This window comes from Marmota flaviventris, chromosome 9 (assembly GCF_047511675.1).
Source record: "Marmota flaviventris isolate mMarFla1 chromosome 9, mMarFla1.hap1, whole genome shotgun sequence".
Classification (NCBI taxonomy): domain Eukaryota; kingdom Metazoa; phylum Chordata; class Mammalia; order Rodentia; family Sciuridae; genus Marmota; species Marmota flaviventris.
Genome location: NC_092506.1, coordinates 125,420,701 through 125,442,258, shown reverse-complemented (window position 1 = coordinate 125,442,258; position 21,558 = coordinate 125,420,701). Strand labels below are relative to the sequence as shown.

The following is a 21,558-nucleotide window of genomic DNA, read 5'->3' as shown; positions in this document are numbered from 1 at the left end:
AAATTTGAAAATGCCTTTCCCCCATAAGCCTGCAGAACCATCATTGGATGATGATAGTAGCATAAAATGTTTTAGGTTCTAAGGTGGAGACTAAAGAAAAAGAAAAATGTTGATGGCTTCAGAAGTTCTTTTTCTCCTTATGAGTTTTTTAAAAAATTTTTTTATTACTTTTAATTTGGTGGAGAGATACTGAAAAACTTCCATGGCCCAGGGAGAATTGCCCCACCTCTCCACCTCCTATGCCCTCCACCCATATTTCTTTTTTTTTCCTCAGTCCACCTTTGCCCCCTCCTCCGCCCTGTCCTTTCCCCAGTGACAGGACTTGGCAGCGGTCACTGCTGGGGAGGAGGAGGGAGGGATGGCCTTGCTCCTGAGCCTCCTCCTCTGCTCCAGAGCTCTGGGCAAATGCTGAGATGAGGAGGAGGAGGGGGAGGGGTGGAGCAGGAAGAGGAGGAAGAGGAGGAGGGGAGGGGGGGAGGAGTGGAGCAGGAGGAGTTGCTAACTGGAGGAGTTACAGCATGGGAACTTGGCTGCAGCCTCAGGTACAGCTTCAGCGGCAAAGGTCAGCGCCCTGGGCAGCCGGCACCTGAAGGAGGATGACAGTAGCCAGTCACCGCGCCTTCCCCAGGGGCTGCGAGGGCGGGTGGGAGGTAGGCGGGGGCTCTGGGTCCCCACCCCCTGCTGTGAGTGCCCGCGCGGATCCTGGAGGAGCCGACCGCCCCCAAGAGGGCTGTTTCTGGGTGCGGGCACCGCTGTCTGAGTGTGCGGAAAAGGGGAGTTGCATCCCGGAGGCGCCATGGAGCTGGGGAGTTGGGGTTTGGGGTGGGGAGGGCGGGAAGCGGCGGGGGAGAGGCGGAGTCGCGGGAGAGAAAGGAGGCCTCCAGCGCCTTGGGAGAACTCGGGAGACGAGTCCCGGACCCCGGTGCAGGCCAGAGGTGAGCGCCCAAGCGGGGGGGGGGGGGGGGGGGGGGGGCACAGGCATGGACCCCACTGGAGAAGCGAGTGCCTGCTGCCCAGACTGGTGCGGTGTTGGAGACAGCCTAGGCTCCAGCTCTCCCCAGGGCAGCCAGGGGAGGCAGGACTCGGGAAGTGCTGGGGGTGTGTGAAGGTGAAGCCCAGTGTCAGAGGCGGCTACCGGCTGAGACTCTAGGAGGAGAAGGAGGAGGAGGGGAGCCCCGCCCCGCAGACAGCCGCCCTTGTCAGCGCCAGGGGCGCTGCACAACAGGAGCTGCAGCAGGCGGGCCTGCTGAGGCTCCCGCAGAGCAGGCCAGGCTGCGGTTGGGAGCCTGGCCAGCAGCGGTGGGGGTGGGAGCCAGGGGCGGGGATCGGGGGCGGGGCCTCAGAGGCACCAAGGTCGCTCCCCCGTGACTTAACTTTCTGGGTAGACATGTGTGCCAGAGGTGCGCTGGGGCCAGACGGGGCAGGAGGAGTCCACCCATATTTCAGCTCAAGGAGTTCTTGATGTCTAAAAATTTTGCTTTATGAAAAGAACCAACTACTCTCAACTTATCTTTTATTCATTGTAATTAAATTATTCCTTTGTACATGGAATAAAAAAAGAAATTATTAAATTTATTTGAAGACATCCGAATAACATTTGGTTATGCAGTCTGCCTATTTTAATATGACTTGCAAAATTGAAAACTGCAGAGAAATTCTAAGTCAATAGAAAAATCTCTAAACTTTTTTAAGGACATTCATCTCAAAATGTGGTTTTAAACTTAGGCACTTCTCCATCTGACACAGGAAGAGAAAGATAAGAAACCAAATAAAATACTAGCAAAGTCTGACAAAACTCTCTTTCCAAAATTAGACTTATTAATCTTCACATGAGAGACCCCATTTTCTACAGAGGGCTTATTTTTTAATATACTGGACCCCCTCTCCTCCCCACTAAACTCAGAAAATTACACTGGTTTCTTGGGGCTTCTGCCCAAGTTTCTTCCTTATGTACCACTGACATTTCTGCAAACCTCCTCTAAATATTGTGAGAGATAGAAGTGGCTTTTTATTTGGAAAAGTAGTTGTGATTTAGGATTATCAGTGAAACCCCTTGGGGCTTTATTGAATCATGTCAACAGCTGTCAGTAATAATATGTACTTTGCTGGCCACAACATAATGTATTGATACGTATAAAACAATGTTACAAACTGGAAAAAATATGTTTTTTTTTTAATAATTTATATGCAGTCTTATGAATAATACAGAGCTCTTTGTGAGCATTATGGTGCTGTAGATAATAAATTTATCCTGTTCTCCGGCCTGCCAAGAGAGTTGTAAAGCAGAATATATTGGTTCACCTTTGTGAAAATAAACAATTTTAGTATGTCAGTACGTTCTAGCTAACATTTACTTCTGAGGTCTTAAAGAATAGTGTGCTCTAAATGGTTCTGGGAGTGTTTATACTGGCTCTGACTCTCCTGGGTAATGTTTCAGTGAGTGATATGATCAGATAACAAGTGGCACTATTTCTCAAGTATTGATATTGTGATATCTCCTGTAGTTTTATTGCCTGGAGTAGCTGATTTTTTCTTAACTGGATCTGTAGTTCTGTGTATGCATTTTTAATATGATTTTTTAAAAGTGGTTTATAGACTTGTGTACATTTTCTAAGTGATATCACCCTTCTTTCTCAGTTATTTTTGCATGGATCAGGAATCAATAAGTCCTTACTGTTCTTGTTTTATCTTCTTGACAAAATACAGACACCCTTATAGGAAATGTTTCTCTTGAAACTGTAATAGAGATCAATTCATCACCTCTTCATGTGTTCCAAATGGTAACAAGACATCTGTATTCATAGCAAATCATAATTGATTATATAAATTAATTTATAGTAACATGTTTACATAAACTTTGTGAGAATAGCCAAGCTTTCTGTGTTTATTAATTTCTCCTACAATAACAGTAAGGGTGGTGATTTTTGCATAGGAAGAAAAACTCTGATATTCAATCAATCTTTTGGCTGATAACATACAACTGAAATTTTAACATGTTGTAATTTCCTCACAGGATAACAAAGAAGAAATAAATTTATAAGCAGCACTTTATAGAAGGTAATAGCTTTTCTACAAGGGGTGAAACATTTCATTTTGTTCTTATTTTCTTAAAACTGCATAGACTAATTCTGAGAAAGTACTGAAGCACTTTCTTTATTTATATACATTTTTGGATGTTGATGGGTCTTTATTTTGTTTATTTTGTTTATATGCAGTGCTTAGATGAAACCCTGTGCCTCAAACATGCTAAGCAAGTGTTCTACCATTGAGTCACAATCCCAGCTCCAGGCACAAACACAGGTCTTTCAGCTCTTTCTTGATGTGTAGAATTTTTCACCCATGCCTCTGCTGTCTTGATCTAAGTATCCATACATTTACTTCACACTGATACAGTGATTTGATGCACATACACAATACCATTTACTGCAACAAAACAGCATGGTTTATAACTTAAATCCATTTTAAGCATTCAAGCTAATTAGAGTCATAAAGCTATAAGAATAGGGCCTTTTAATCCACTGGTATATTAACCTATATAAGATGGGTGGGCGTTATATACAAAAAATCCTGAAGTAGTCCTGAAGAATATTTTGATTGAAACAGGTGAAAAAAAAATGGTTGAGGCCCACTGCTCTTTTGTGTTTCACTAGTATTAATGCAGAGACCATTAGGAGCAGCACACTAGCTGAGCTGAATAAAGATGGCCAATTTAAAAGAAAATCAGAATTTCTATAATACAGGACCTTTTAGATCACATCAGGTTGACTCCTTTGGAAAGCAAATGTGTAAGCCATGCAGCTCACAAGACATGGCATGGATCATCCACATTCCGCATGGCTTGTGAGGCCTCTGTTTGGCAGCAGAAGACCCTCAACACTGGCTCCCACAAAAGAGGATCCTGCAGTCCAATATTGGGATTAGAAAATTGTAGTAAACTATGGTGAAAGCAATTTTGAAGACAGATGCCTTCTGTTTGTTTCCAGAAAAAAGACAGTAAGGAAAATATGAGTGAAACAGTCCTTTTCCATGAACTCCTATTTGTTTTGCTTTATGAGCATACCCTATAGAAGAAAATAGAATTCTGACTGTGAGGGGAAATCTGGACCTTCAGTGATTGTTATAGAAGAATAGGAAATGTTGACACCAAGGGTATGCTATCAAATACTTAGCATAGGACTGCCTACTTCTTTGAGAGAGGCTTTGTGGTAAATAGAAAATGCTGGTAAAATCTTTTCTTTTGGTTTCATGAAGCCTAGAGTTTTATTTGATGTTTGAGATCCATTGTGCTTTGAAATATAATCTTCTTAGCATCCCTGCCATAGGTTTATGTGAAAGGTGATTTAGCGTACTGTGGTGGGCTAACCTCCATTGCTTCTTTCCATGGGAAATATTTTGTACTAAAAAAAATAAATACTCTTTAATAGGGAATTTTATTCATCATTGAGTGCAGGCTTTCTTAAAATGCTTTTATTCAAACACACCTTTTTTGAGAGAGAGAGAGAGAGAGAGAGAGATTAAATATTTATTTTTTTTTAGTTTTTGGCGGACACAACATCTTTATTTGTACGTGGTGCTGAGGATTGAACCCAGTGCCATGCGCATGCCAGGCGAGCATGCTACTGCTTGAGCCACATCCCCAGCCCCCTCAAACACACCTTTTATTTAAAATATAGAAATGACTGGCTTACAAAGCCAGTTATGTAAAAAAAAAAATCAGACACTTTAAAATAAAGTAAACAGATCACTCATATTAAATTTTCTACAAAAATATTTCAGTTACCATTATATTTAGAAAAATATAAAAGAATCAAATTATTTTACATACATAGAAAAGTTAACCTTAGATAAAACATATATACATTTATACATAGTGTTCTAGAGTGCACATGCACATACATATTCTAAAATATATATATAAGATTTCAACGACTTGGAGAAAAATTCCAGGAAGTATCTAGTATTGATATTATTTAATAAACTTTCATGAATAAGTAATTACAAAATCGTGTCTAAACTTGTGAGTAATAGTTTCATATGTTATCTATATCCCAAGAAAATAAGTTTTCAGAGATTTATCAGAGGATAAATAATCTGTCATTCCTCACAGTCTTATCATGCATTCACTACTTTTCTTATTTTTAGCATGGATTCTCTAGTACATTAAGACTTCTTTCTTCATTTGTATATTTAGTTTTCCACTTCTACCTATTTTGTTTTACTTTCTTAATCACTCTTTGTATTCTGTCTTTCTGTATCTCACTCAAAGAATAGATTTAAATGAGACAATATATTATTTTTTAATAAATGAATATATTTTAGTTGCTTCAAAAGTATTTGCTTTTTTTCATAATATGTTACACTTATTCTTGAGTATTACAAACTCCACAATGGAATATATAAAACATTTCAACATATATAAACATGCTTTTTTATTTTTGTATATAAATATTTTATTTCCTCTGAATTTGCTCACAATCTTTTATAACATAATTTTTAGATTTTATTCTAATTTGTTATAAAATACAGTAGAATGCATTGTAATTCATATTACCCAAATAGAGTACAATTTTTCATATCTCTTGTACACAACAGAGTCACACCATTCATGTCTTCATACATGTACTTAGGATAATGACATCCATCTCATTCCATCACTTTCCTATCCCCATGCTCCCTTTCTTCCCCTTCCTCCCCACTGCCTTATCTATAGTTTTTTTCTATTCCTCCCATGCTTCTCCCTCCTTTCCATTACATATCAGCAATTTTATGTGAGAGAAAACATTCAGCATTTGGTTTGGGGGGATTGGCTTACTCCACTTAGCATAATATTCTTCAGCTCCATCCATTTACTTGCATATGCCATGATTTCATTCTCTTTAATGATGAGCATTATCCTATTTTGTATAAAAAGAACATTTTATTTATCAATTCATATACTGAAGGGCATCACAGCATACGACAAAAATGCAGCTACAACAATGTTTATAATAGCACAATTTAAAAAATGATTTTAACTATCAGATTATAAATGCTTTTTCTAAAAATCTAATATAAAGGTATAAAAACGCTACATGGTTTCTATTGAACATTGTGGATGTTGAAGGTGTTGAATATTTTCTTATATATTTATCATCAGAAATACTATTATTTCTACTAATAAAATGTTTCTAAAATGAAAATATTAAATGGAGAAGCCAATAAAGTAATAGCCTTGCCTCATAATGTATTAGGTGTAAGAATTTGTGAATATTATAGTATTTTTTAGGTGTAAAACCTTAGCTAGATTTCATTTGAATCTTAGCTTTTCTCACTTAGTAACTTTATAAACTATGATATATCACTTAACTCTGGGATTCTCAGTTTGCTTATCTGTCAATCATTAATAATTGCTCTCAGATTTTTCTGGAAAATTTGAACATGCCCAACATTGTTTTCTTTTTCTTTTTTAAAAATATTTATTTATTTATTTTTGAGAGAGAGAGAGAGAGAGAGAGAGAGAGAGAGAGAGAGAGAGAATTTTAATTTTATTTTATTTTATTTATTTATTTTTTTTGTCTTTGGTGGACACAACATCGTTGTTTGTATGTGGTGCTGAGGATCAAACCCAGGCTGCACACACTCCAGGAGAGCGCTCTACCTCTTGAGCCACATCCCCAGCCCTGTTTTCTTTACTTATATGTTATAAAAGAATTTTTCAGAGTTCTCTAAAGTAAAGTAGCCCTGAAAAAAAGCAAGTGCTCTATACAATGTAGACATGCAGTGGTCATAACTTTTGAGATCAGAACTACATGAAGCTTGGTTTGTATACTCCATCAATTCAAATTTTGTAAACAAGGGACAAGACAATGTTTTTATACCATGAAGAAGACCTCATAGCAGGACAGGTACACACTACAGTCACTTATCTCCATGAAGTCCCAATATCACATCCACTTATCACATCCACCACATTTGCAAAAAGACATCTCATTACATCAAAACTGGTATATGAGATGTAACCTCACTAAAAGTCTCACCAAGCACAAAAATATTTGGACACCATACATGGGAGGGAGGAAGCCAGGACCAGATCAAACAGAAACTGCTTGCATTAAGACCTGTAACCACCTTGGTGATGTAGCTGAACACAAAGAAAAACCAAAGCATGAGTATTGGGGTTTAGAGATAAGTGTGCAAAAGGCTTAATTGTTCTAAGGCAAGGAAGCAATGTAAACCATAATTGTAACTATGCAGTTATAAATCACAATTTTTTAAAAAAGGACAGAAAAACAGGCAGAAGTACCGAATTAAAGAACAGGATAGAGTTTTTAACTCATAATAGAAGACTTGACAATCCTTACCAAAGGGGTGAATATGTCCAGAAATTTTCCTTTATGAAGGTAATTTGTGGAAGGAGTGAGTTTTTCGTTTCTGAAGAAAATTTTGGCAGAAAGTATAGGATAAGAGAAGGAATAGCAAAAGCACAAAAGTCACAGAAGGAAACTAAAGTCTAGTAAGATGTTCAGTTATAGGGTTGGGGATATAACTCAGTTGCTAGAGTGCTGGCCTCACATTCACAAGGCCCTGGGTTTAATCCCCAGTACCACCAAAAAAAAGTTCAGTTACAAATTTTTATTGTGTTTATCATGATGTCATTTAGAATTATTATTAGTATTATTATTTAAATCAGGAATTGAACCCACAGGTGCTTAACTACTGACCCAAACCCCAGCTCTTTCTTTTCTTTTTTCTTTCTTTCTTTTCTTTTTTTTGAGACTTAATCTTGCAGAATTTCTGAGACTGGCTTTGAGCTTGCAATTCTCATGCCTTAGTCTCTAGAGCCAACCAAGATTACAGGCATTCGCCACCATGTCCAGCTTGGAATTTTTTTAAGTTATTTTATTTTTATATATCAGGACTTCATCTGACAATGATTGTATTTTCTTTTGCTAATGTTTTGAATAGAATCTGTACCTTATACCACAAATAACCTAAAAACTCACTCTTTATGTAAATATGATATCATCTTGGCGTGAGTGGAATGACTCTACAGTTCTTGAAGTGACTCCCCAAGTATTGTCAAGCATAATGTCAAATCTTTGATATCGTTCCATAAGAAATTTGGAAAAGAATGTGGCACATTAAATGTATATTCTAAAAAATTAAAAAGCCTTGAAAAATATGTTCCAGATGCTTGTGCTTTAATCCATTAGGAGTAATGTTTTAGACTGTATAGTTGAGAAAATAAATGTTGTTTAGAACCCCACATCTCAGTGATTTATTTAATCAATGTTTATTTCCCACTCTAAAAGGTCTAAAGTGAACAAAATCTAATGGTCAGGCAGGTCTACTGGGTGGCTTACATCTGAGATAGTTTTCAGAACTCTGGAGTTCCTGCATTTCATGGGTTTTATGAATCATTTTTCCTCTACAATTTGTTAGTATCACAAGAGTAGGTGTTTCCATCAAAAATATCCACCTTAGTCTCCCAGACTTTAGAAATCTTCACTTTGTGATGGTGTGCTGTGGGAGAGGCATTAGCTTTCAGAATCAATTTCAGCCTTCAGCACACTTGTTTGTGCTACTTGCCATCTTGAAGTATTTTTCCAGCATAAAGTATGCTTAGACAGTTATTTTGTGTATGGAGAAAAACTTGAATTTTTATTTAACTTGCCTCTTGGCTGACTCATGTCTCTTAACCAGTGATGAATTTCTATTAATAATTTTACATGAATAATAAATGAAAAGGCATATTTAATAGGATAAAATTATAAGTAATAATAGAATGAGCCATTATGACTTCATTAAGATTGCCAAATGAGAAAGAAAATTAATGTATTTTAAATATTTGTAATTTAAAATTATTGTACTTAAAATATAGCAAATACGGTAATTTTAAAACTGTTTCTTTATCTTAATATATATGATTGAAACTTTATAACTTAAAGATTATTTTTTCAAACCTGAACTCAATGAATCACACCTCACCAGGTGCAAAACTCAAAAATGAAGGCAGAGAATTTGTATATTAAGAACAAGATTAAAAAATTAAAAAGAAAAAATAGATGGCTATTATAAAACCTGGAAGATAATGTTGAAAAGATTCTTCAGAATGAAAACAGAAGATTGGACAAGGAGAATAAATTTTCCTAACATGATTCTAAAATGAGAGAAATGAGATATGGAAAAGGGGAGATAGAACATGAAAAAATAAAATTCTCTACTGCTGAGTGGGAATGTGAATCTTCAAAGAGTTTTAAGTCTTTCCACAAAGTAAAAAGTGATCATGAATAAAGGTGCCAAACCCACAGTTGTCCCTGAGTTACCACCAGTCTCCCTGTCTAAAGACACAGGAGAAGTTCTTTCAAGTTTTTTGAGATAAGGTTTAAAACTAAACATCCAAGCCACTCAACCTTTCTTTAAACTAGGAGCTAAACATAAAGACCATGGTGTCTACACAGACTTTATATCCTGTGATATGACTGTGTCTGTGTTTTAAATAATTTCATCCGTTGCTTTATGAATTTTTAAAAATGACTATATTCTGTAATGGAGTCCTTTGTAAATTACCTGATAAATGTTGAATAAGAAAAACTTATCTACCATATCTAGAATATGGTGAAAGGCATTAAAATTAATTAATCTAGAGAACTAGAAGTAAAAGTGTCCCAGAAATGAATGTAAATTTGCTAGTTTACATTTAACTTCTGGATTCTTACCATGTACCCATAAAAATATAAGATTTGAAGAAAAATATGTTTTAAGACAGTATGTACTAGTCCTTTGTCTTGGCTAAGGGAAGTCAGACCTCTTAAGACCAACTCCATTCCTCTTTGATATAGCCCTAAATGCTGTGTGGTCCTGCACTGGCTTTGGCCTTGTTTTTCAGTTCTTACTGTCCTGTAGCACTTTTTGTTCTGACATTATTTAAATAGTGCTCTCATTCTGGATGGTTCTGCACATTCTGTATTATGAGCAACATGCACAGGGTAATCATTAATTATTGAAGAAATACTAAGAAAAATTACTTCTAAAAATAGATAAAGAGAGCTAATTATTTTCTTTAACCATTTTAAGACCTAAATATAATTACTCAAAAACTTGTTCTTAATTTTTTTTTTTTTTTGATGTCACAGTGGAAAGACGTGAGAGAGACACATGGACAGACACAGGGGATGTATAAAATTTTCTGAGGTTAAACCTTGTTGTGCACACCTATTTCTCAAGTATTTGCTTAGAATTCTGACTTTTTTTCTCTAATATATTAAATCATTAAGATTTGGTAAATTAGAATGCTTATTAGTTTTGACTTTACATCAAAATTGATTCTGATATTTTCTTGCCAAGAATTTATTTATTTCATGATCCTCAGATTTTGGGGGCTTACTTAATATTCTTATCATCTCTCTCTTCTGCTTGCATTACTTAGAGACAGAATTGCTGTACTCTTTCATATGTATTTCTTAAGAGTGAAAACTTCAGAGTATTTGTTCGGGTATCAAAACTATTTTAAATTAATCTCATGGTAAAACAACTCTAAATACTCCTTTCTATGTTTTTACATTTTCAAATTGAGGTTTTCTTCAGAGCATATTTTACTGAATATTTGTGTTTTACAATAACAGACTCAGAAATTTCAGTCACTAAAAGCCATTTATTTACTGATATATGTACAATTTGGATTTTTAATTTTGTGCAGCTACAATAATATTTGATAATAATATTTATGATGCTTTCATGAACAAAAGTATATTACAAAAATAGATGTATTTCACTATACCTTAATAAAAATGGACATGTACATTTATCATTATTTAAATGTTTATTTTCACCTCTGGGTATATTTTACCAATATTATTATAAAATAAATCATATAACATTTATTACTTTATGTTTATTTCTTTGTACCATATTTATTTATTATGTTATTGTTCTATACATATTGCTGGTTAACACATTCTTTTTTTTAAAGAGAGAGTGAGAGAATTTTCATATTTATTTTTTAGTTTTCGGTGGACACAACATCTTTGTTTGTATGTGGTACTGAGGATGAAACCCAGGCCGCACACATGCCAGGCAAGTGTGCTACTGCTTGAGCCACATCCCCAGCCCCAGGTTAATACATTCTTAAAAAGAAAATGCTATTTAATAACCATAGCAATGGTATATTAAAGAGCTTTTTAAACTACTCCTTTAATACATATTTTCTTTTATCTTTCTAAAACCTTCTAGAATCTATAAATTTATAAATATACACATTGAGAAACAAGAGATCCTATGGAAATAAGTAATATACCAAAGTTTCAAAACCTTATAAATTCAGTGCTAGAATTAACAGTTTTCCTGAACTGCAGTTCAATGATGTCTCTAATGCAGTTAGTAAGCAAAACATTAAAATAACTGTAATTGAAATGATTCAGCAAACTATTTGGCATGACTATATATGTCCTCAATTTTAATCAAATATATATTAGATTTATTTATAATATATAGGTTAATTTATTCCTTTATGATCATTATCTCTTTTTTGAGAAATGACCTCTGGTAAACAGCCTCATTTGGCCTCAGGATGTGTGTACAGTAAGAAAAAAATTCTCAAGAGTTCTCTCTATTATATTCATAATATATTCACATATCCCCAAGGCCTTTCACATACTGGTCAGTCACCCACAGCAAGCAATTTGAAAGTTCATGAAGTTTTGCAATATAACATTGTTATCCTTTCAAGCTATTTCTAAGAATTCTGTGTGCTTTATTGAAAACATCAAGGAAAATGAATATATCTTTTTAAACCCAGAACTTGAAATGACACTGGACTCAAGAGATCGAGTATATGAAGACAGGAGTTATGTGTTATGGCTTCTGTTTATCTGCAGAAGAGCTGTCAAGGTGAAAGGGGTTGTGTGAGAATGGCCTTAGGCCTGAGCCTAAGCAACTCCTGTAATGCCAGATTCATGGGACCCCAATAGACCTCCAGGAGCTGAATCTGATGCAATCACACAAGAGTGTTTATTGTAAGCTCAAGCCTGGACTCACAACCATTTCAGATACAGTGGTCCCAAAGAGTGAGTCTTGACCCTTAATTCAGTGAGGATTAATAGATTTTGGGGGACACTGTATGCATCACGACATCACACAGCCAATCATTTCACATCACAGAAAAGTCAAACAACAACTCTTAACATTGATTAGCACATTCATTGGCAGGAACAAGTTGTGTAAGGGTGATTGGTTAGTTCAAGTTGTGGATACATTTGAACTGGTTGGTTTAGGCCATGAGAGGTTGCAAGAGTGTATATGATAAACTTGCCTAATCATTTTACCAATCAACAAAACTACTGGGAAGGTTACCTGGTGTTTCAGGTATTTTCTGTGTCTCATGCATTTTGTGGTAGCTAGGGGGTTGCTATGGGTCCTAACATAGTGCAACTGAGTCAGGATCACTTGGCATGGAAGATCTCTCCAGTTATTCACAGCCAAACAACTCAGCAGGGTGGGTATATGCCTAGGAGCACTCTGAGTTTTTCCATGGACAAGGGTAACTCCCCGCTTTGGACAGGCTTTGCTCTGACGTAGAGGCAGGTTTCTCAAAAATTGAGTCACATCAGTTTCTCACTCCACTTAAAAAACTCAAGTTTGAAACCTGAGGTCATTATTAGAGGTCATTTATCACCAGGCACACCCACAGAGCCCTCTAATATGGCCTCAGACAAATTACTTCCCCTCACCCTGATAAAGTGAATAAAGCCTCTGGCAGGCTTTCCTCTCCTGATAAGAGTGAAAGGTGAGAATATCAGGATGGAGACCACCAGACCAGATATTTCTGACCTCAGGGTAAATGAGAAATCTGGTGACACCTGATAATTACAAGGTGTGGTAAAAAAAAAAAATAGTATAAAACTAGAGTGAATAAACAGGGATTCAGCCAGCCTAAACAAGTATGTACTCCAGCTGGAGAGCCTGATGAGGACCTACACTGACATCCCATCACTTGCCATCATTTTCCTATTCTCTGTGTGATCCTCACTGCTCTCAAACTCTACCACCTTGTCTGGGCCTTTGTGAGAGCTGCAACTTCTCCCTGTGACCCTCTCCTCAACTGGTCATCCACTCCCCACCAGAAAAAGCCTGTTTTGGTTTGGGACCTGATCACTGCTGTCTTAGTGAGTGTGCATCTGCAGGACATAAAGCCTAAGGCTTGAGAGTTTTGAACTTAGCATTCAGAGGAAATGTCTGTCACTAGCTTGTCATGATTAAATCTGTTTTGCAATGTTCCGAATAAATCTAAAATTGTTTTCTGGGAATTAATTAATCTAGAATTGCTTGGTGTTATTTAATTATCTCCACTGCAGTGCCCATCATTAAGGATTGTTGTTTTATTCATTAGGAACCTATAGAGTAAAGTTGTATTAAAATTTGAGTGAATAAAGAATTGAAAGGGGCAGAAACGCATGGACATTCTTTATTTCTCCCCTTGACTGCATATGTCACAAATTTGCTCCCTGGCAACATGTTGTTATTATTTTTAAAGTATTAAATTAAGGAATTTGTATCAATAAAGATTATTATTATCTTCAGTTCTAAATGTTGACTTTACTTTTGGCATTATCTCTGTCCTCTGACTGTTATTGTTACTGGTGTTTACTGGTAATGAGGCCTTGCTTTCCCAATGCTGAAGTATAACACCAGAGAAGCATGTCAAGGCAAGTTTAGAGAGGAAAGTTGAAGCTTTATTAAAGGACAGCAGAAAAGACTTCTCCCTGGAGGAAGAGGGGGACCCAATGAAGTGGTACCCCCTTTCTCCACAGAAAAGTCCACTTCACCATGGCTGATTTGGGGACTGTCAGCCAAAGAGTCTCTGCAAAAGAGTTCAATGTAGATAATCTTTCTATTTTTGTGTTGCCCTGTTTACTTGGCCACTGGCCAGGAAGATACCAGTACTCCGGGTGCTGGACACCCCCTTACTATTTTCACAAATATATCCAGTATAGTACTTTGAAGAAATGTGCAAACAAGGCCTTTGGACTTGAGCTGGGCTTCACAGAGATGTCCACATTTTAAAGATAAGTTACAAATGGGCTCCATGGTAACAGCTGGCAGAGGGAGAAAGAAAGGGAAGAAGTTCTCCTCTTCTCAAGTGTTGTCCTTGAAGGGTTAACTTGCCCAGAACAGTAAAAGAGAAAGCTGCTTTTATGTGAACTTCTGCAGACCGTGAACTTCTGAGCCCCTCTACTTACATGCTGGGTATAAAACTCTGAAACTCCCTGAACTTGGAGAGATTGATTGATAACAGCAAAAGCTGTGCTCTCTGAACCAGGCTGCAGCCAAGTAAAACTCTTTCCTGCGATATTCAGTGCCTTGCTTCATTTGTCCCTACAACAAACTGGGACACAGCACTGGAGGGAGTTCTGTCACATGTGGTGAGTCAGGTTTTGCAAGAGAAAACACCGACTGGGCTGCTATCCCATACATCTTTCCCACTTAGAGTAGCAATCTGATTCTGATTATCACCCCAAAGCCTCTCCCCACAACAAGAGGCCTTTACATATAAGGGTCTGTTGACTGCCCCATGTCAGTCACATGTCATTTGGAAGCCAATGACAGATCCACATGGCTCCACCATAGATCTTTTATCATAAACCTGCACTCTACTGCTCCAGGCCCAGTTCCCAGCAGGCTCCAACTCAATGGCATCTCTGTTCTACACCATTTTCATGAATTCTAGTCAAAAAATGCACTATCTGGTTCAGTCATGATGAGCAACAGGAGATCCGATGGATCTCCAGTGCTTCCTGGTCATGAGAATTTCAAATATTACACTGTATTGGTCTAGACATCATTCAAGGATGAAGTAGGTGGCACTGTGGGTCTCGATTCTTTCAGGAACCATTAAGGGGTGAGAAAACTCCTTTCAATGAATAATATATATGAGAGAGAGAGAGAGAGAAATATATATATATATATAAAATGCATGTAAAAGTAGCAATAGATATTCAAATCCAAATTCTTAATGGAACATATATCATTCAAAGATCACAAAAATATTCATTTGACTCTACATGGGGTTATGTATAAACTTGTTCAACTATGGAGCTCACCATTGGTGGAACTTTCAGTTTCCGTGGGGTTTTGAGGGAGTGATCTGTTCATGGAATTTGTATTTGCAAAAGTCAGAGTACACACATGAATGTACCTGTGATAGCAGGAAGGGCAATATATATGTATATAACAATACATGTTCTGACCCAGCCTACAGAGAAAGGGAATCCATAAGTTATATATTTGTTAAATTTGACGATCCATGGAGAAGTATTAGAATGAAAACGTGACTAGTGTTATAACACATACCCTTGATAAAGCAAAAGGAAAATCAAAGTATACACAATTCCTCCTATGAACTGCCTGCATTTCTTTATTTTAGGTTTGCTTTTATGCATATGTTAGGATTAGTACTCAGAGTCTAGTAGGGTATGGGTTAGGGTCAGAGATTCAATACTTCAAAGGGAAAATATTAAAATCAATCCAATGTGTATATGAACATGTGCTACACAAGATCACTTCCCACTGTCATCCAGAACAATGCCTTGACATTACCATCACCCCAAGTTATACACAATTAGAGGGAGAAGAAGAAGAATATCTGTGAATACATACTGGAATGGAAAATGCTCAGCAGTTCACAACCTTGTAGGTGGCAGAGGAGATTACAGTGACTGAGCCTTTAATCTCTCCTACTCTTGGCTGTGCCCTTCCAAAACCTGATCTCAGGTAGTTTTTACTGAGTCTCTGGAAACAAAGAATTGAGAAACAGAATGCATTAGTGGAAAGCTTTCCAGCACTCATCCTGGTGAATATATGAATAGACTGCTGCTTGCTTTGCAGATGGGCAACACCTACTATGTTCCTAAGTTCCTGAATTTTTCCTGAATTTTGGCCACTCTCCAGAAGGGGCTCGTGATTTTGTGTCCAAGATATGTACCAGCTCCAAGCTCTGTGAAATGACCATTTCCTGGATTGTTGAAAGGAATGCCAAGCATCTCAGAAAACTCAGAAATCACTGTGACTGGTAAGGGTCTCAGTGGAGAAAACCTGCTTGGATAGATAGCAACCTAAGTAGCATGATCAGGAGCTGTCAATGCCCTAGTGTTCATCTTGTGGAAAAGTCTGTCCCCGGGCTGTTTTCTTACCTATTGTTCAATTCCCCTTCATGACAGGAAGGTCTTCGCCTCAGACCATCCCTTTGTGAAGCCTCAAGAAAACAGTTTCAAAATGGAAATGAAGGGGCCTCACCTGTGACTCTTTGGTAAAGTGCTTTGTGAAGGGATGTGTCTGAATCAACCTCTTGGCACTGTGTGAGGCTGTGGATTAGATTCTCAGCACCCCATGAAACTAAATAAAGATCCCATATGTCCATCCAAAACTAAAATTACAGAAAAGAACAGTAATTTTGAATTAAGTCTCTCGCCTTATTCTGGTAAGGCTCCTGACCTCCATTTAGTTTGAAGGGATTCTTTGGTCAAATGAGGTGTTCCAAGCCCTGCAGTAGCTAGAATATAAGTGGTTGTGTTTTCTGCCTTGGACTTTGAATAGCTGGGATAACAGGTATACACCATATCATAACACATAAAGAATCTACCCCCAACAGTCAGTAGGCTTCTAATTTGAGAAGTAGGGCAGTATTAAACAAATTCTTCTACTTAATCTCATCTAAAATTAGTCAAGTTCCCAATGAAGCTACAGAAACAAAATTTCTATCAACATTCTCTGTTGATAGAAATTTTTATTTGCCAAACTTAGTTGTAGTCATATCCTATGGAGTGATAGTCATATCCTATCACTAACTTTAGCATCCCAGATCAAGTATCTATTTCTCAAAGCCAGCTTCCCAGTTCCTTCTCTGCCTCAAGGCCTCCCATTCCCATGGGTGAGCCCACTGCCCCTTATCTAAGGCAGTGTACTCTCACTTCAGTAACTCCTCATGCTCTGTCTAGTGAGTGTCTCCTTCAATTATCTGTTCACAAAAAGAACCTTGAACTACAAACCTTGTCATTGCATCCATCTTGTAAGAAAATCTTTCATGATTAGAAGTTGAAAACAACTAGAAATAGAAGAAAGAAAAACAGCTGGATGATATGGTGTATACCTGTAATCCCAGCTATTCAAAGTCCAAGGCAGAAAACACATAAGTTCTAAACCACCCTGAACCCCTTGACCAGATTCTGTCTCAACATTTTTAAGAGGGTCAAGATTTAGTTCTGTTGTTGGGAGAATGCATGCCTAGCATATGTGAGACCATGAATGCAATTCTTGATACTGAAAAAAAATGAAAAATGCAAACAACAACAAAATAAAGATCACACATGAGAAATTACCTTCTAATACATTAAATAATCAAAAAACAAAATATTTTCTTCCCAAAATGGAAAGAAGACAAATTTACATGCTTTCACTTGTTCTTTTTAACATATTGGAAATCCTGGCCAGATCAATCTGCAAGAAGTACAGGCAGAGGGCATGCCAAATGGAAAGGTAGAAGTATAAAAACCTCTGTTTATCAGCGAGATAAAGTTATATTTGGAGAATCTCAAGATTCCAAGAAAATAATCACCACAATGAATAAATTCAGCAAAGGTGCCAATACAAAACCCCCCCCCACACAAAGTGTGTTTCTATACACTAATAATAAATAAATATATATATATATATATATATATATATATATATATATATATATATATATATATATATATAAAGAAAATCAAGAAAACAATTTCATCTGACAAGTAAAATAAAATGTAATACTAGACCCAATGTAATACCACCCAATCAAGTAGATCAAACGTGAAGACTTTAAAACAAGCAATGAAACTTAGAATAACACCAAAAAGTGAAAGATATCATGGGCAGGAACACTTAAATTTGTTAACATATCAACATTATCCAAAGAAATCTACAGTTTCTGTTCCATCCCTAAAAAAATTCCTAACTTCTTTTTTTCATGAATACCATTTTTATTTCATATTTTTATTTACTCATATTCATTTTACATTATAGTAGAGAATATTTTAATTTATTCATAAAAACATGGAATACATCTTATTCTAATTAAGATCCCAGTCTTGTTGTACATGATGCAGAGATTATTCATTGCAAAAATTTAAAATTCCAACCTAAAATGATAGGGAATGTGAAAACAACCAACTTCAGAAACATTTTGAACAAGAACAAAATTGGTGGTCTAACCTGTCATAATTTCAAAACTCCATGCTATATAGTTACCAGTCATACAAACACAAAAGATAGAAATGTTGATTAATAAAAAAGGGTAAGAAATTCAGAAATGAAAAAAAAAATAAATTCTCAAGTGATTTCTGACAACAGCATTCCATGGAAATGGACAGTATTTTCCACAAATACTGTTGAGAAAACTGAATAGATAGCAACACATCAAACAAGGAAGTTGGGCCCTTATCTGACACCATGGACTAAAATTCACTCAACATAAATAGAGGACCTAAGTGTAAGATCTGAAATATAAAACTCATAACACACAATAGAAAAAGCCCATGACAAGGGATTTTGACCGGGACTTTTTGAACAGCACATCAAAAGCACAGGCACCAAAAGGAAGAAACAAACTGAACTACATCAACCCCAAAACTTTGATTCATCAATGGACACAGTCATTAGTGAAAAGATGACTCACTAAATGTAAGAAAGCATTTGAAAATTATATTTGTGATTAGAATTTAAGATCTATGATATAAAGAACCCCTATATCTCAATAAGAAGAAAACAACAAATCAATATTAAAATGGGCAAAGGACTTGCACAGATATTTCTCCAAAGAAGATATGCAAATGGCTGAGAAGCACATGGGAAGATGTTCAATATCAATAATAAGTGGAGAAATCAAAATCAAAATCACAATGAGATCCAGCTTCAAACACATGATGAAACAGAAAGAAACAGAAAACAGAAAAATCCCTGATCGGCTCCCATTCTCCAGTCCAGGAACAAAGAGGCACATCCACCCACCACCACAACTAAAACAGAAAACACCAGTGCTGCTGAGAATGTGATGGAGCCAGAACCCTAGTGGGTTAGAATGCAAAGTAGTGCAGGCTCTATGGGAAACTGATTGGTTTTTCCCCAAATTATCAAAAGGATCATTCAAATGACCCTTCAATTCTACTTCTTTTGAAGAGATATTTATATGCTTGTAATTACTACAGGATTATTTATTATACTCAAGGGTACATTGAGGAAGAATATTTTTATTTTTAGCTGTGCATTATAGTTATACAAAAGCATGGAATATAGTTTGTTCCAAGTCAGTCTCGAGAACTTGCCCTTTCCCTCCCTTCCTCCCTGACCCAGTTTCCTTTCTTCTTCTATACTGGTCTTCCATCCATGTATTTATAATTTTCTTAACTCGTGCTTTACAGATATACATAAAGATAAAACTCACTGTGGTCTCTTCATATATGTATATAGGATAGTATGGTCAATTTTATTCTACAATTTTCCCCTTTTCCTATCCCAAGGAATAATTTTTTACATGTAGCACATGATGAAGTATTATTTGGTCTAAAAAACAAAGAAAATCCTGACCCATAGTAGAGTAGGGATGGACCTTGAGAATACAGACTGTACGATCCTACTTATATGAAGTACAGTACACAGAGTAATTAAGATAATACAGAAAGGAGAATGGTGACTTCTTAGAGCATGAGGGAAATTGATGATTACTGTCTAACAAATGAGCTTCAAATTTGCAAGATGAGAAAAGTTCTGTGGCTGCATGCTGGTTTCCAAAGAATGGAAAAATAAGTGTAATGGACACCACTGATGTGCCTTCCCAAATAGCTGACATGGCAAAACTTTGCTGTGAATATTTGAAAATGTATATAAAATTAAACTCATTCTGCTTATTTCCACACAAATAAAAACCAAGTAAATTCTCCACTAGTAGAAACTGATCAGAAGGAAGTTCTCTATGAGTAGAAATGTGAAAGGATCATTCAGGTTGAAAAGATGGATCACTCACTTGGTCATGCCAAGAAATAAAGAATACAAAGAGGGTAGCTCCTCAGGAAAATTTAAAGCAAGTATCATTGTACAGACAGTTTTTAACTCCTCTCCTAATCTGACTGAGGTGCAGTGGTGTAATAATTATAGAGCTCTTGATATTGCCAGAGCATGCACACCATGAGGCCAGTCATGTGCACGTATGGGCCAAGGACACTACCAAGCTGGGAGGGCTCTGTGGAGACTTGTGCTTAGGGTCTCTGTCTTTGTCTTGGCAGAGGGAAACATGCAAGGGAGGATGCAACAGGTGGACAAACAAACAACTCTCTCAACAATTGTCCTTGGATCTGTGAAACTCCTGGCAGTTTCCTTCCAGAGTCAGTCCCTTTGAACCACAATGGCCATACCTCACATCTTGGAGGAAAAGCTCCCCCCACCACTCCTGAGGGACCATCCCTGATCAGCTCCCATCCACCAGCCCAGGATCCAAGAGGCACATCCACCCACCACCACAACTAATGTAGACAGATGTCAGATAATAATGAAAACACAGAAATCACTGTTGGAGCTCCAGATCAACAGGAACAAGCATCAGTGCACTTGGGAAATGCTTGCCATCACCAATGTGTTCCTGTCATCCCCTTTAGCCACAGATGGACACATGCCACCCAGCCACAGAGACCTGTGAACATCTCTTGCTGAGGCACGTACATGTAAAGATGCACACTCATTACAACCCCTTCCACCACAGATATCATTAAACACCTCACATTTAGAAACAGGTGCATGACCCACAACTCACTGCCATCCCACCGAAAACACAGATGCATAAATCACCTTTATCCCTTCTTTCCCTGAATACACACACCACCACTTCCTTTCTAAAAAAAATATACTCTATACATACCCACAAATACACATGCCTGTTATCACCCAGGTACTGACAGACATGCAACTATAATGAATACTTTTCCAAATGCAGGCTTATACATTTCTATATACTCTACACTTCCTGAAGGCATGCACATGATATAACCAAACACTTAGTATGCATGCACACCGAAATACAACATACAACCCCCCTACACACACACACACACAAAATAAACCCTATTTGTTACCAGAAGTCACATAAACAAAACCCTAAGTACTCTGGAAAAACTCACAGACTTGATCCTCTCATCAGAAATACAATATACACAAAAATCTCTTTGAACTTCTACAAGATTGAGTGCAACCAGAAATACCCTGATTACAAAAATGTAACATCCTTAACCCTAAATGACACAGGTACAACCACCAACATACACACATAAACATGAGTCCATATTCCCAGAATCACTTGATATGCAAACACCAACTCCCAAAAACACATAGTTTCCCAACCCTTTCCAAATGTACACAACAATGATGTCACCTACAAGCTACTCATTGTCATTTCCCAAATACATACATAACACATGTGTGGCCTTAATACACATATTTTACCCTGCACTCTAATGTCACACCCTTCCCTAAACAAAAAAAATTAAATTCAATTAAAAAAAT

General features: G+C 37.0%; 1 long non-coding RNA gene across 1 annotated transcript in view; it reads left to right on the top strand.

The window, feature by feature from the left end:
- Nucleotides 1-855: 855 nt before the first annotated feature.
- The window catches only part of LOC139707145 (uncharacterized), a 31,132-nt gene continuing 10,429 nt past the window's right edge, over nt 856-21,558 (top strand). The window contains exon 1 of the long non-coding RNA XR_011708685.1: nt 856-935. This is a non-coding gene — a long non-coding RNA (uncharacterized lncRNA). The remainder of the gene's footprint in view (nt 936-21,558) is intronic.